We start from the raw sequence: 14,912 nt of genomic DNA on the forward strand, positions 1-14,912 counted from the left end.
AGACCCTTCATCAGAAAAGCTTTTCTGATGAAGGGTCGAGGCCCGAAACGTCAGCCTCTCTGCTCCTATGATGCTGCTTGGCCTGCTGTGTTCATCCAGCCCTGCACCTTGTTGTCTCGGATTCTCCAGCATCTGCAGTTCCTACTATCTCTGATTCGACAATAAAAATTCTGTCTATTCCACTCGTACTGATATTACACAAATCATTTTGTGCACATTATTAAATGAAACCACTTGGGCCTAGACACCATAATAGGAACCCTTTTTCATTATTATCTAAATATAAATAGCTGAGAATTTCCTGTCATGATGATCAATGATTGGCCACCATAAATTTTGACTTCTGGTGCACCGAACATGCTGTGGTTAAGTTTCTCCAAAGTTCGCTGGCTTACTTGTTAGAATCTGTTTTAGCAAGCATAGCACTAATTCGATAGCAGTAAAGGCTATGTTCATTTACGGACTGAATTCTTTACAATCCTCTCAACATAACCATAATGTGTATGAATGCAAGAACATTTGCATGTAGTTGACTTATACATCTCCTTAAATTAAATTAATGGAACTGTTGCTCCTCATTAAAGAAGTGATTGTTTCACTTGGGGCTGAATGTTCTCCACAAAGTTAAAAAAGACAGGAGCTGGATTTGTTTCTGGTCCGACACCTACTTCTGCAGTGAAATGGATTAAAGTCAAGATAGCAAAGGTCTTTTCCCTAAGATGGGGGAGTTCAAAATTAAGGGACATATTTTTAAGGTGAGAGAAGAAAGATTTAAAAAGGACAAAAGAGACAACTTTTTTTACACTGAGTCTGGTTAGTGTGTGGAATGAACAAGAGGAAGTGGTGGATGCAGGCACAGTTATGATGTTTAAAAGACATTTGGATGGGTTCATGAATAGGAAAGATTTGGAAGGAATTGGGCCAAACTCAGGCAGGTGGGACTGGTTTAATGTGGGAACATGGCCAGCGTGGACGAGTTGGACCACAGGGTCTGTTTCCATGCTGTATGTTTAAAATTTGCTGCAGCCAGTCTCTAATTGGTTTGAAAGGGGACAAGAGTTAAGCATGAAACTGGCTCTCACATTCTGTAAAACTTATCACTACAACAGACACATCAAGAAGTAACCATACTGGTAAAACCCAGCAAAGAAAGGACTGCACATCGAAAGATGTATGGTGGGACTCGATAAAAGCCGAAATGAAATCCATTGGACAGACACTGTCAGACACCACATTAGGCACACCTAAGTCACCACATTTATGCACCAGCAGAGGAGAAGAAAGAGGAATTTTGCATTTAATTGCAAGACACATTGGATGAGTTGTGAATGAGATCAACTCAAATATTAAGCTATCAATCAGTGACCTGAATGCTAGGCTTAATGGCATCTGGTGACGATTAAACATTGTGATTAGGTGTCTGGGTCAGAAAGCATGCTCAAAAGAAACGGCTAATGTCGACCAGCGTTTTGCAGCATCCTGGATTCAGCATTGAATGTACTGTCTTCAAACACAAGGTCATACATATGGAGATGTTCAGATGGTAATATCTTGAATGGGATTGATTATATATGTATCAGTGGCATACAAAAGACATCCCAACAAGAAGTCTAGATTTGTTAGGGTAATCTAGGATTGGACCACAGCGTGGAGTTTGGCACAATCCACCTGAAATTGATGAAAGGAACAACCACAGAGACACAACAGCCAGGAGGTAACTTCAGTGATGGAGCTTACAGACTCCAATCATACAGTACACATGGTCAACATGACACACCACATGGATGCCATTAGAAAAGCTGAAGCTTTAAGGTCCGTCCAAGTGATATTCCAGGAAAGTAACAGGCAGCATGGTTCCTAAAGTTTACTGAGGTCTACTCCTTGGAGTATGCAGTAGCAAGAATGTAAGTTTAAAGTTTTCTTAATCTTGTGAGATGGGGGTTGCAGGGAGAACAGGTTGGGTGGATGCTGAGAGGCAAAGGTAGGATGAGTGTCTTTCAGAGCCCATCCTTGCCCAACATCCATGCCTTTGTTAGCTCCCAGTTGGAGTTCCTTCCCCCAGTTTTTCATTTACCATTATAGAAAATTAACAATGCACTATGTACAACATCTTAGAGTTATAATGGGAGTTGGTTAGCTCAGTTGGCTGGTTTGCAGTGCAGAGTGATACTAACAGCGTGAGTTCAATTTCCATATCAGCTGACGTGACCATGATAGACTCTCATTCTCAACCTCTCCCCTCTTTAAGGCCTAGTTATCCTCAGGTTAAACCAGCACCAACCATCTCTCTCTAATGGTCCTCCGATACTATGGTGACTACTAATAATATTTTAATGTTTTTTGTTTCCTGATATAAACCTGGCTACACCTAGTAAATTGTTTTGTTTATTGGAAACATTTGATTTGCTTAAAGTCATTTCACCTTAAGTTGCAATTTTCACAAATGCAACTGCAGTTTTAAGTGAGGACTTGCTGTATAGACAATTTCTTTAATCAAGTGTAATAATCTACATGAGATAGCATTGAAACAAAGGCACAAAAGTGCTTTATAATGCCAATCAGGACTTAATGGTTAATGTGTCCTGTAAAGTCTACTTACATATTCAATAATGTATTAAAATTCAACAGGGAATTGACAAACCTTTAATTAAAGTGTGGTAGGAATATGAAATGCTATATTATACATTGTATTTGAGGGATAGCTAGAAAGGCTAATGAGGAAGAAAGGAATAGAAGGATATGCTGAGGATGCTTGTGGTGCAATGGTAGTGTCCCTACCTCTGAACTAGGACCCTGGTTTCAAGTCACACCTACTCTGAATATGTAACCTTACATTTCTGAACAGGTTTACTAGAAAATACCTAGAAGGATATGCTGCTCACGTGGAATAAAGAGGAATGGGTTAAGGCTCGTGTGCAGCATTGACATAGATCAGTTGAGCATAATGACTTAATAAGTGATGTTTATTCAATGGAATGCAGGGTAAAAAGCTGGTGTCTTGTGTCAGACCTGATAATTGAAAAGATGTTTTAGCCCAGAGTAATACCACTGAAATTTCTTCAAACCATGAAATTGCAACATCCAAATAAGCTTGATGCTTGGGTATAAAATGGGCACAACGTTAATGAATTCAGTCGGTGTGTACATTAGTGCTTTTACTAAATTCATGACCTTTATCTTTTTGAATTTCTAAACAGCCACCTAAAACTTCATTCTCTTGCACACATTAATGAAAGACCTAAAAGCTGCAAAAGGACTCATCCAAAAACTGAATACTGAACAGAACATGTACTCAACCGTCTCCAGTAAGGATTCTTCTGTGTTGCTGAAATGTATAAAAGACTCAAAAGAGTCGAGCCAGATGATGCAATAATGGGAATCTGATTGATCACTAATATGCGAGGTAATCATGAGGAAAGTTCTTGGACTTAATCCTTCTTAATTAAACCAGCAAGAACAATTTGTCTTAATAATTAATATCAGCTGACTTGTGTTTTTCCCTTAAGTTAAGTGGTAGTTTTTAAAATTGCATTTAATTGGATGAGTATCTTTCTGGCGTGAGATAATGTAGGCTTCACAAAAAATTATTCTGGCATGATATTAGGACTTTATTGATTAGTTGACCTTCACTGATCAAAAGGTGATGTATCTGTGATGTTATTTGGAATGATCTTTTCTTCTGTATACTTATATATGAGTCAAGGTGTGGAGGTTGTGCTCATGAGTTGGTATGGAAACACTGCATTTCTGAGTGTGCCCATCAAGTGTGCTGCACAGTGATTTACAATTGACATTTGGTTGTAGTTGGTAGCAAGTTGATTTTTTTTTTAAAGCTGTGTTGTCTTGTTTTCATGCTGTCATGTTTTGAGCTGTCTTGTCTCAGAAATAATCCACAAAGAGAACAAGAATGGCTCAATAAACAGCCTGGTAAAAATCAGTTGCATATTCTGAATGTACTCCTAATATTATTGTATGAACAAATTAGGAGATGGGATGGGGTTGTGGATTGATTCCCTTTCTTCCACTGGTCATAACAAAGTTTGAATTTGAGGAACTGTGGTATTGTGATTATATTAGACTATATACTGCTCTATATCAGAAACAGGTCACCAGCTTCCTTGAAGAAATAACTTTGTTATTGCAAACAAAGCTTAGGCAAGAAAAGATGCAAAGATTATTAGCAAAATACTTAAAAGTTGGCAAATACGTCCAGCTACTCTTCTGGAACTATAACACTAAGACAAGTGTGTGTGTGAATGTATGCACACGCACACACATACATGTCTCCCTCTGAATTTGTGGGGAAAAAGTACTACGCAGAGTACTGTATTGAAAACAGATTAGCTAAGTAACAGCTTAAATTCCTTAAAAAAAGCTGCACCGATTGTCCCAAATGCTGGTTTGTAGCTTAAGGCATTTGACACACGAGCTGTTGGCACTGGGATTTCTTCCTGGATCAGTTGTGGTTGGTTGAATTCCCTTTTTCTTTTCCTGGTGACAGTGCTGTAGGTTTATAAATTTTCCTTGTACAAACTGTCTACTTGTAATGTCGAAGCTATCTAGTGGGTTTTCAAATCATCAAACTTTGATGAGAAGGATTTCAAGCAACGAGATGAAAGACAAAGGTTGCCCTAAGTCTGACTGTGCTCAAAAATCAATATATTTACACCCACAAACTGGGTCATATGACTTCTCTTTGAAAGTGTTGCTGACATGTTTTCCTCTGGCAATTTGTGTTCATTACAAATGCATTGCTTTTGCCATTGTAGTTTGTGTCCTTTGCTTCAAAAGGTTCAAAGCATAGGGTATATTATTAATTAATACTTCAGGTAACAAATTTTTATAACTTTGCTGAATTGCTCCTTCCGTAGAGACATGGCAGGCTGAATGACTTCCTTCTTTACTATATCTGCTCCATGATTCTGTGTGAGGAAGTAATTACTTGCTAAATGGTATAACAGAATGTGGCGGTTAAATTCTGAACATGAATCTTCGGCTTTCGGATCCCAAAACCATTTCTACTTTTTTGTAACTAACAAGCATTAAAAATCTCAGTAAAGCTACAAAACTATACATTAAAAACATTCAGTAAATGAATTCACTGTCTCTTGTGAATTGAATTATGTAGATTAAGAGCAGTTATGCAGTTGTAACCTTTCAATTGTACAAAAACCAACAATCAGTTGTAATTTAAAGCATTTGGTTTATTTATGATGTCAAATCTTTAAGAAGTTGACTTTGGCTGCAAAGAGGAAACCAGTAATTTAAAAAGGATGGAAAGTGCACAACGAAAATATTAGGTTAAGAAAGGTTGGGTGGCACAATCCCAGCTTGCTTATGAAATTATCCTTGGGTCTCGAGTGCTTATGTCCTCGTCACATTTTTTTAAGATCCGTCACAACAAGAAGCACATTTGTACACTTTATTTTCTTCCTGTTCTACAATTAATTCATATATTTTCAGTATACCTACAATCTAAATTACTATATGTTCATCTTCCATAGCGCACGCTGTGGCTATCACACCACGACCCAAACCAGTTTTCTCAGAAAATTGGTGCTAAATTGCAAAATGTTGATAACACCAGTGACTGCAAAACGCTGTGCTTAGCCGTTGCTTGCTTATAATCAAGACTATGTGTTTCTGAGCTGTTTGTTGTTGTAGTATCAATTTCGTATTGGCCAGTTTTTGCATGTTTCCTTCATTGAATTAAATATATCTTTGGGCAAGAGGTAATTAAAGGATGAAGTAAGATGTTTGATAAGATATTCTTCTCCACGTATTGTACTGAATGAAATATCAGAGCTCTTCTTGTCCTGTTTCTAAGAAGATAAAAAGGCAATAAAGGTGCTATTCATTTATTCATGGGATCTGAGTGTTGCTGGCTGGGCCAGAATTTATTGTTCACCCCTTGCAAAGGTGGTGGTGAGCTTCCTTCCTGTGCTACTGCTGTCATTTGGATATAAGGACATGCATAGTTCCATTAGGAAGAGTGTTCCAGAGTTCCACCCAGTGGCAGAGAAAGAATGGTGTTATAGTTCCAAGTCAGGATGGTGTGTGACTTGAAACATGCAGCTGGTGATGGACCCATGTATCTTTCTAGGTGTCAATGGTCACTGGTTTGGAAGTGCTGTTGAAGAAGCTTTGGTGAGTTACTGCAGTGCATCTAGTAGATAGTAAACACCACTGTGTGTCAGTGGTGATCAGAGCGAATGTTGAAAGTGGTCATGCGATAACAATCAAGCACACACTTGTCCTGAATGGTATCAAGCTCCTTGAATGTTAGTGGAGCTGTACTCATCCAGGCAAGTGGGGAGTATTCCATTACATGCCTAACTTTGCCTTTAAAGATGGTTAACAGGCATTGGATGACATAAGTTACTTGCCACAGTCTCACTAACCTCTGATCTGTTTTTATAGGTAGATTTATACAGCTGGCCCAGTTCAGCTTCTGGTCAATAGTAGACCCAAGGATGTTCAAAATGGGTGACTTAGCAATGGTAAAGCCATTGAATGTAAAGCAGCAATTGTTAAATTCTTGCTTGTTGCAGATGGTCATTTCATGGCATTTGGATACAAATTTTCTTCAACGTTCTACACACAGTGATCCATATTGGCACACTGATCGTGATATTGACTTCTGGTTCTGGAAATTGCTGCCATGCACAGACCTCAGAGGTCCATGCAGCAGAAAGAAAATTTAAGGGAATGCTACTTGGTTGGCATGATTGTTACTTACCACTGTTAGTTCAAGCCTGAATGTTGTCCAGTTCTTGTTTGATATGGGCACAGACTGCTTCAGAATTGACTTGTGAATGGTGCTGAATGTGTACAATCATCAGTAAACATCTCCACTTCTGACTTTATGATGGAGGAAAAGTCATTGATGAAGCAGCTGAAGACGGTTGGGTCTAAGACACTACCCTGAAAAATTCCTGCAGAGATGTGGGTGATTAGCCTTCAAAAACCACAACCATCTTCCGTTGTGGCAGAGATAGTAGGAACTGCAGATGCTGGAGAATCCGAGACAACGAGGTGCACGGCTGGATGAACACAGCAGGCCAAGCAGCATCATAGGAGCAGATACAATTCCAACCAGCAGAGAGTTTTCCTTTGGCTTGAGTTTTGCTAAGGCTTCTTTTTGCCACACTCAGTCATATGGTGCTATGATGTCAAGGACAATCTCTCTGACCTCTGCAATTCAGCTCTTTTATCCATGTTTGGACAAAAGATGTAATGAGATCAGGAGCTGAATGACCCTGGTGGAATCCAAACTGAATGTTGGTGAGTAGGTTATTCCATTGCAAGGACTGCATGATGAGACCTTCAATCGCTCTGATGATGATTGAGAGGAGATTGATCGGCCTGTTTAAAGGGCAGGTTGCATTTGTTCTGCTTTTTGTATACAGGATATAACGGCATTTTTCCAAATTGTTTGAACTGTACAGGATTGCTTGCTTGGGGCATGTCTAGTTCTGGAGGACAAGTCTTCCGTAGCCCTGCTTTCAGGTATTCAATGTCTTCAGTTTTTCTTGATGTCATAATTGAGTGAATCAAATTTGTTGTAGACTGATATCTGTGATGCTGGGAACTGCAGGATGTGGCTAAAATGGATCATATGTATTGTCAAAGTTGTGTTCAGCATGAAGGAGCATGATCTTCTTTTCATGTCTCACTGTATATGGGAAATACTACATTTCAATCTCTGTGACTTAATAACAATAAAAACATCTTTGTATTTACACCACTGCTTCCTTTGCAGAGAATTTAAGGCAATTCACAGGAGCTTGCTATACAAAATTTGACGCAAAATTACCTAAAAGATTATTATACAAATGAAGAGTAGCTTACTCAGAGTTGTAAGGAGCATATTAAATGAAGAAAGAACAAAAAGCAAGACAAAGGGGTTCAGAAGATAGAAATAGATAAGAACCAGTTTTGGAATGTTGATCCTGATTGGAATGGAGTTCAGGAAAAGATGGTACAGCTTTGGAAGACCGTTCACTCTCGGAGTTTGTAGAGGAAATGAGGTTGGAAATGATTCTTCACCTTCCAAGATCTGTGAGGTTAACAGTATTTTTTTCTTTTTGCAGAGATGGTGATGATAGCATATTAGAAAGAAAGGATCAGTACATGTGAGAAGAGAACCATTAGCAATATGAGCTAACATACACTCTGAAAGGAAAGTTGGAATAGTTAATAGTAGGCATTTCTCCAATTTCTCTGGCCATTCAGAATTAGATTGTAAACTTCTCCATGCCCTACAGTTTCATATTGAAATAGCTAGCTAATCCCTGATCATCTCATGTAGAATGGTTGGAGTCCACAGAGGTTATAAACACTCATTTGTCCATCCAGAAAGAATTTTAGTCTGGTTACCAGAGATTAAAGTACATCGCTATAAATGATTTCACAACTTTACCTCATTTTGCAGCTATTTTTTTAAAAATGAGAAAATTCATTTAGAAACCATTGAGAAATATAAGCATGTTAAAGTATAAGGTATGCCAGTTCATTATTGAAGGTGGTTTGAGTTTTCCATCTTTTTCAAGTGCTTTCAAATTGTCACTTTTACTCTAGAGATTTAAGAATATGAAGGAGTACTGTACAATATCAAGTAGATATAAAGAAGCACTTCTCAAAAGAGTCTTGCTAGCATTAAAACTTCAGTCAATTTTTTTTTTTTTGTTCATTATCAAGCCCATTTAATATTATCAGAAAACCTTTCATTTTTCTCCCATTAGAGTATTCTCAGACTTTCCTGCTATAGTAATCTAAGTTATGCTGTTAAATGACCAACAATGTTTCAAATATAGGCAAACTTGATTTTTATTTCATTATTTCAATAAGGACCATTGTGCAATTTGCACGGTTGTAGCTATAATACTTTTTCAAATGCAGGTTTGATTTGTGGCCAGAAGTTAAGCCCATGCAGATGCATATAGAAATAGGAGCACAGTTGACTGAGGGACAACAAACATGGCGTACTCAAATCAGTGATTGTGAGTTGAAGAACTAAACAGTCTATGAATGGTGCCAATTCACTGAATTGAATTGAAACCTCAACAAAAACAGAAATTGCTGGAGAAACTCAGCAGGTCTGGTAGCATCTGTGGAGAGAAAGCAGTTAACAATTCGAGTCCAGTGACCCTTATTCAGAATTTGACACCTTGAAAGGCATCAATCCATCACGATGAGTTGGAACTGAGCAGAGATCTCGTATCTCAGAGCAACTTACCATCTGAAATGTGATGAATCTGATTCTGAGTATTTATTTTATTCAGGATCTATCGTAAATTGATGCAAGCTAAAGAACAATTTCTACTCAGCACCTTACAGCCTCTAGGACTCAGCACTGAGTTCAACAACTTCACAGCATAACCTCTGTCCTCTATTTTGACGGCAAGCCCCCATCACTCTGGGCTGTCTTGTTGGCTTTGATCTCAGCAGAGTGGACCCATTTTCTCCCTTTCATATCTTTCTTTTAAACCTATTTAACATTTCTATCTCTCCTTTTACCTCCATTAGCCCTCATTTTGTCTTTTCCTCTGGGAACCCTCACTATCTGTTTTATTCGATCCTGTACACCCCTTCTGGCAACAGCGTGAAAACAACGATTTTCCAGCACCTTTCAGTTCTGAAGAGGAGTCATATCAGACTCCGTGTTAACTCTGTCAAACCTCCTGTGTTTCTCCAGCTCTTTCTGTTTTTATCAGAAGTGACAGGGGCCTTCCTATAGGCTTCCTAATAACAATCATCACATTTTATTTGATGAGGTCTCCTGTGAACTGACAAGGAATGTTTTAGTCCATTGAAGACATTGTATAAATACAGAAATAAAACCCTCTAGATGTTGGAAATCTGAAATAAAAGCATAAAGTGCTGGAAATACTTAGCACGTCAGGTGGCATTTGAGAAGAGAGAAACAGAATTAACAGTTTAGATCAATGACCTGACAAAAGGTGACTGACCTGAAATATTGAATCTGTTTCTCTCTCTCTCTACAGATGCTGCCAGATCTGTTGAGTGTTTCCACCATTTTTTTTTTGACAATTAAAGTGGAAGCTGTTGTTGTTTCATCAACCTCTGTTTCAAATAGTTAACTCTGTTACTTGGGTATTGCAGAACCAAAGGTATATTTTTGTATTAAAACTGAACATAAAAGCAGATGGCTGAGAGTGACCATGGTGAATGTATTTGTTGTGACTATCAGTTTGCAGAAAGGGTAATCAGACATGAACAGTTTAAATAAGAAGGATTAGGCACAGCAATAACAGTGTAACAACAGCTATTAAAACTATTGAATGTGTGCACAGCAGAATGGAATTGGAGCAAAGGCAGTACGGTGTGACATCACCAGAGAATCACTGGAATGCATTGGTGGAAATCCTATTGTTCATTTCAGAATGTGCATATTACTTATAACTCGGCAGCATGAAGAAGTGGAATATTGGTGCCTAAATGAGAAGTAAAAATTGCTGCACATCTGATCAGATTTATACTGACACCACTGACCAAAATTCCTCTCTCTGCTGTTTGGTATCAAGGTGGTTATGAATGTTGACCTGTTTACAAAGTGTATTCTTGGAAATATCTGATTTGGTAATTCAGGTGTTTTAGAAAATAACTATTGGTTTTAGCAATTAAAGTTAAACGTAAGATTACTGGAGACATTTGATTGAAAAACTGATACATAGCACTGAAGTAAGTAGAATTCCAATGGGCTTGAGGCAATTTCAGTTCATTGGGTCATCCGTATTTATTCCATTAGATCAAGATTATAAAGTAAGAAATCATCTTCGCTTCTTCTTTGGCAGTCTCTCAAGTTTGTGAACAACTTGCTTCCACTCTTGGGAGTGGTGGGGGTGGATTCATCGAACCCTGGAGCTGCAGAGTCTGCCACAAGTGGGGCAGGATGTGTTTGAGACAGGTGGGTGGGGCACTTGATTCTGAGCACTGTTTCTGCAGCTTGCGTTTGGCTTCCATTCGGTGCCAGTTGAAGTGGTTAGCACCTTCGCGGATCCTTCTTCCCCTGTTTGTGCAAGTGATTCCCATGTGTTAGAGACGATGTCACATTTGTTTCGGGAGGCTTTCAGGGTGTCCTTGTAGAGTTTCCTCTGCCCTATTCATGATCATATCATTGTAGAATCCCCTCAGTGCAGAAACAGGTCATTTGGCTCAACAAGTCCACACCGACCCTCCGGACATCAACCTGCTCACACCCATAACCACCCCCCCCCTCCCGTTTTTCCCCATGACTAATCCACCTAATCTACACATCCCTGGACACTATGGGAGGTTATTCCACAATATCTCACGGCTGATAGAGACAAAGGCTATTTTGAGATCAAAGAAGACCATGTACAGAGGTTAGTGTCATTCTTGGAGTTTGTAGATTTCTTGGATTTGTCGAGCATGTCCGTTCTGCTTTTTGATGGGCAAAAGTTGCATTGAGACTCAGGGAGATGCTCTTCAGCCACCACGAGGATGTGGTTGACCTTTCCCATGGAGGACAGCAGGGAAATTCCCCCTAATTTCCAGTTGGACAAGTGAGTGGGCACGTGAAAAAAAAAATGTAAATGATGAGTGGTCACCCTTGGAGCTTTTGTTTGGAACGTGAGTTCTACAATTATTTCTCAAAGCCATTTGCAATATCCTTATAGTTCCCAGAACAAAGAACCTAAACCACCTTTCTAAACAAAGGGATTTTGTGGTGGAATCAGCAAATCTGGAAAGATTGTTGCTAACTTCGTTCAAGATATACATTTATTTGTATAAGTCACAGAATTGTTGTTTGTTGAGTTCTACTCCAGTCAAAAGATAATTGATTTACATTTCTGTTTGGGAGCAACCTGAGTGTCAGCATTTCAATTGGGAAAGGCATGTTAGGGAGGTACCTCTGTGTTCTTTTTGCCCATACGTTTCTCTAATAGAAAACCAGCTGTTCAGCTTAGAATCAGATCTAATGAGAGAGAGCCTGTGAGGAGTTGTAAAGTAGCTGTGGATCAAACTGGGAACCTCCAAAGGAAGGACATAGAGCATAGAGGCATTAGGAATCAAAAAGGTATTCCTGACATTTAAATTGTTAAACGCAAATACAGTGACATCATAATTTTGAGCTGAGAAGTCCGCAACCATGAAGTTTTAAAGAAACCTGTTACTTAGCTAAGACCAAATGGAAGAATCCCTATTAAATGCCATCCCTCCGAGAACACTTAAGAGAAATAAAAGTGAAGCCTGGTTTGATCCTAGAATGAAGAGTGAACAAACTCTTAAGATCTCATAATGTGTAAAGAAATTCTTGGGTGGTATTAAAAGGTAAAAAAGAGAAATAGATTTACACTCTGCCTTGACAAAATGTAACCTTAAGTTAGCAATGCTTGCTTTGTTGAATTTACACATTTTGCACATATATTATATAGACAGAAAAGCCTGTTCTTGTTTAAAAGCTTTACAATATTGTGATGTAGTTCTTTCAGATACTAACATTTCTTTTTAAATGTTAATTGTCTCTGAATGTGAACAGAACTAATGCATGCAGCATTCATGAGCCTTTTAAACTATTGTGCATTTTGGATACATGAGAGTTGGCATTGACCTAATTAAAATGAACAATGTAAGTAGCTGGGCCATTTTCACTCTGCATTGTTCATGTGTTGTGTATTAAAAGCAAGAGAACTAAAATTTACGATTTGTGTGTATCTGCAGCCTGTTAGGTATGAATGAATTGCTGATGCACTTATACACTTTTTTAAACTTGACATCATCCAAACCGTTAATCCCCGTGTCCTCACTTGCGTTCGGTCTTTTCAATCATCACCTTGCACTTGCTGATCAACACTAGCTCCTGGTGAAGCAAATTCCAAATCATTCTTTCATATCTATCAATAGCCTTACACTACTGCAGAAGTACAAGCTGTATTTTTGTCCCAAGCTCTGAAGCACTCTCCCACCATCTGTCTGTCTTTCTGTCATAGAATCCCTACAGTGTGGAAACAGGCCATTTGGCCCACCAAGTCCACACCGCCCCTCCGAACAGTATCCCACCCAGACCCATTATCCTACCCCAATTTCCCATGTCTAACCCACCTAACCTAAACATCCTTGGGCGCTATGGGCAATTTAGTCCATCTTTGGACTGTGGGAGGAAACCGGAGCATCGGGAGGAAACCCACGCAGACACGGGAAGAATGTGCAAACTCCACACAGACAGTCGCCCGAGGCTGGAATCGAGCCCAGGTCCCTGGCGCTGTGAGGCAGCAGTGCTAGTCAGTGTGCCACCCATAAATCTTGTTTATTTTTCTTTTAAGACACTCCTTAAAAGAGTTGCCATCTTTCAATTTTTTTTCTTCTGTGAAGATTGGTTATAAGGGATCATAAAGTGAGAAAACAGATATTTGAAGAAATAGGGGTCAAACTATAGAAGAGGGAAAGTTGTAGAGATTTACACTGTCTTGATCTCTTAGTTCTATCTCCTTTTGCTTTACAAGGAGAAAGTACTCTAGGGAAATACAACATCTTGAGCAAGCTTTTAGTCTTTTAACATTATATCTAGGTGTTAACTTTTGTAATATTCATGTGAAATACCTTGTACACTATATAGATGTAGTTTGTTGTTTTAATTGGTGCTTTCACACAACGTTGCTCCGGTTACAACTGTGATGCAGGCAAACAGGTTTCTACCTCCTCCTAGTTGGAGAGCAATGCACAATGGAGAAGTGACAGTGAGCCTGAAAAAAAAATAAAATCACATTATAGACCATGTACAGTACTGCTCCCTCTGGATTTGTGTTTATAGTACTTGGACTGACAAGTAGCAGTGGGTGGAAAATCCCATCATCACTGTGCTATCAGAGTGACAAAGTGTATCACAGTGAAATGTCAGCTGACTTTTCTTGAGTTATACAAATAAAAAGATGCATCCTCACTGACTGCACGTAGAATGATTGTGCTCATGAGACTGAAAAAAAAATCAATAAGTTGTTGTGTCACTCATTTACCTTTTTCAGTAAGCCCTCGTGTGAGGTTCCAGTTATTTTATGGATGTTGGCTGTGATGTATTTATCATGTATTACAAGGAGTCACAATTACCAGCATTCTAAATGCTGGTTGAGGGGAGGCTTTCTGTGTAGCAAGGTGGAGAAGCAAAATTAAATAGAACTAAAAAAAAATGAAGATGCTGTAAATTGCTATAACTTTATCCATGCTTTGGACTGACACCAATTCCTGCAAGTACTCTCTCTCTCTGACCTTTTCCAACAAATCTTTACAAAAGGGAAGGAAAGATAATAAAATGATCAATCATAAATAACTGGTAACGCATTCTACTTGAGTATTTAGGTCTGAAATATAAACAGGCAACAGGATAAAGCTTCTGAATTCTATATTACATTGAGCAGAATTTTCCAAGGCTTTGGCGCAATGAGACCTAACATTAGCAAAACTAAAGAACTGATCATTGACTTCAGAAAGAAAGGAGGAGAACATGCCCCCATCTGCATCAACAGAGCCGAGTTTGAGAGCGTGGAGAGCATCAAGTTCCTAGGAGTGATGATAACCGACAACCTGTCCTGGACTTCCAATGGGCAAGAAGGAATAACAACACCTCCTCTTCCTCTGGCAGCTCAGGAAATTTGGCATGTCCATAAGGTCCCTTGCCAACTTCTACAGACACACCGTTGAAAGCATACTGTCTGGCGCCTAACAGCATGGTATGGTAACTGTTCTGCTCAGACCATAAGAAACTACTGAAGGTTGTGTGCACAGCCCAGACCATCACAGAAGCCAACCTTCCATCCATAGACTCCCTTTGCCATAGAAAGGCTGCCAACATTATCAAAGATCCACCCCACCCCACCCTGGTAATGCTCTTCTCCAACCCATTCCATCAAGCAGAAGATAGACGCTTGAGC

General features: G+C 39.1%; 1 protein-coding gene across 1 annotated transcript in view; it reads left to right on the forward strand.

Annotated features, from left to right (window-relative positions):
* Positions 1–3,567: 3,567 nt before the first annotated feature.
* The window catches only part of sgcd (sarcoglycan, delta (dystrophin-associated glycoprotein)), a 216,851-nt gene continuing 205,506 nt past the window's right edge, over positions 3,568–14,912 (forward strand). The window contains exon 1 of the mRNA XM_048603739.1: positions 3,568–3,640. The gene's annotated coding sequence lies outside the window, so the exon portion shown is untranslated. The remainder of the gene's footprint in view (positions 3,641–14,912) is intronic.

Source organism: Rhincodon typus, chromosome 12 (assembly GCF_021869965.1).
Source record: "Rhincodon typus isolate 14 chromosome 12, sRhiTyp1.1, whole genome shotgun sequence".
Taxonomy (NCBI): domain Eukaryota; kingdom Metazoa; phylum Chordata; class Chondrichthyes; order Orectolobiformes; family Rhincodontidae; genus Rhincodon; species Rhincodon typus.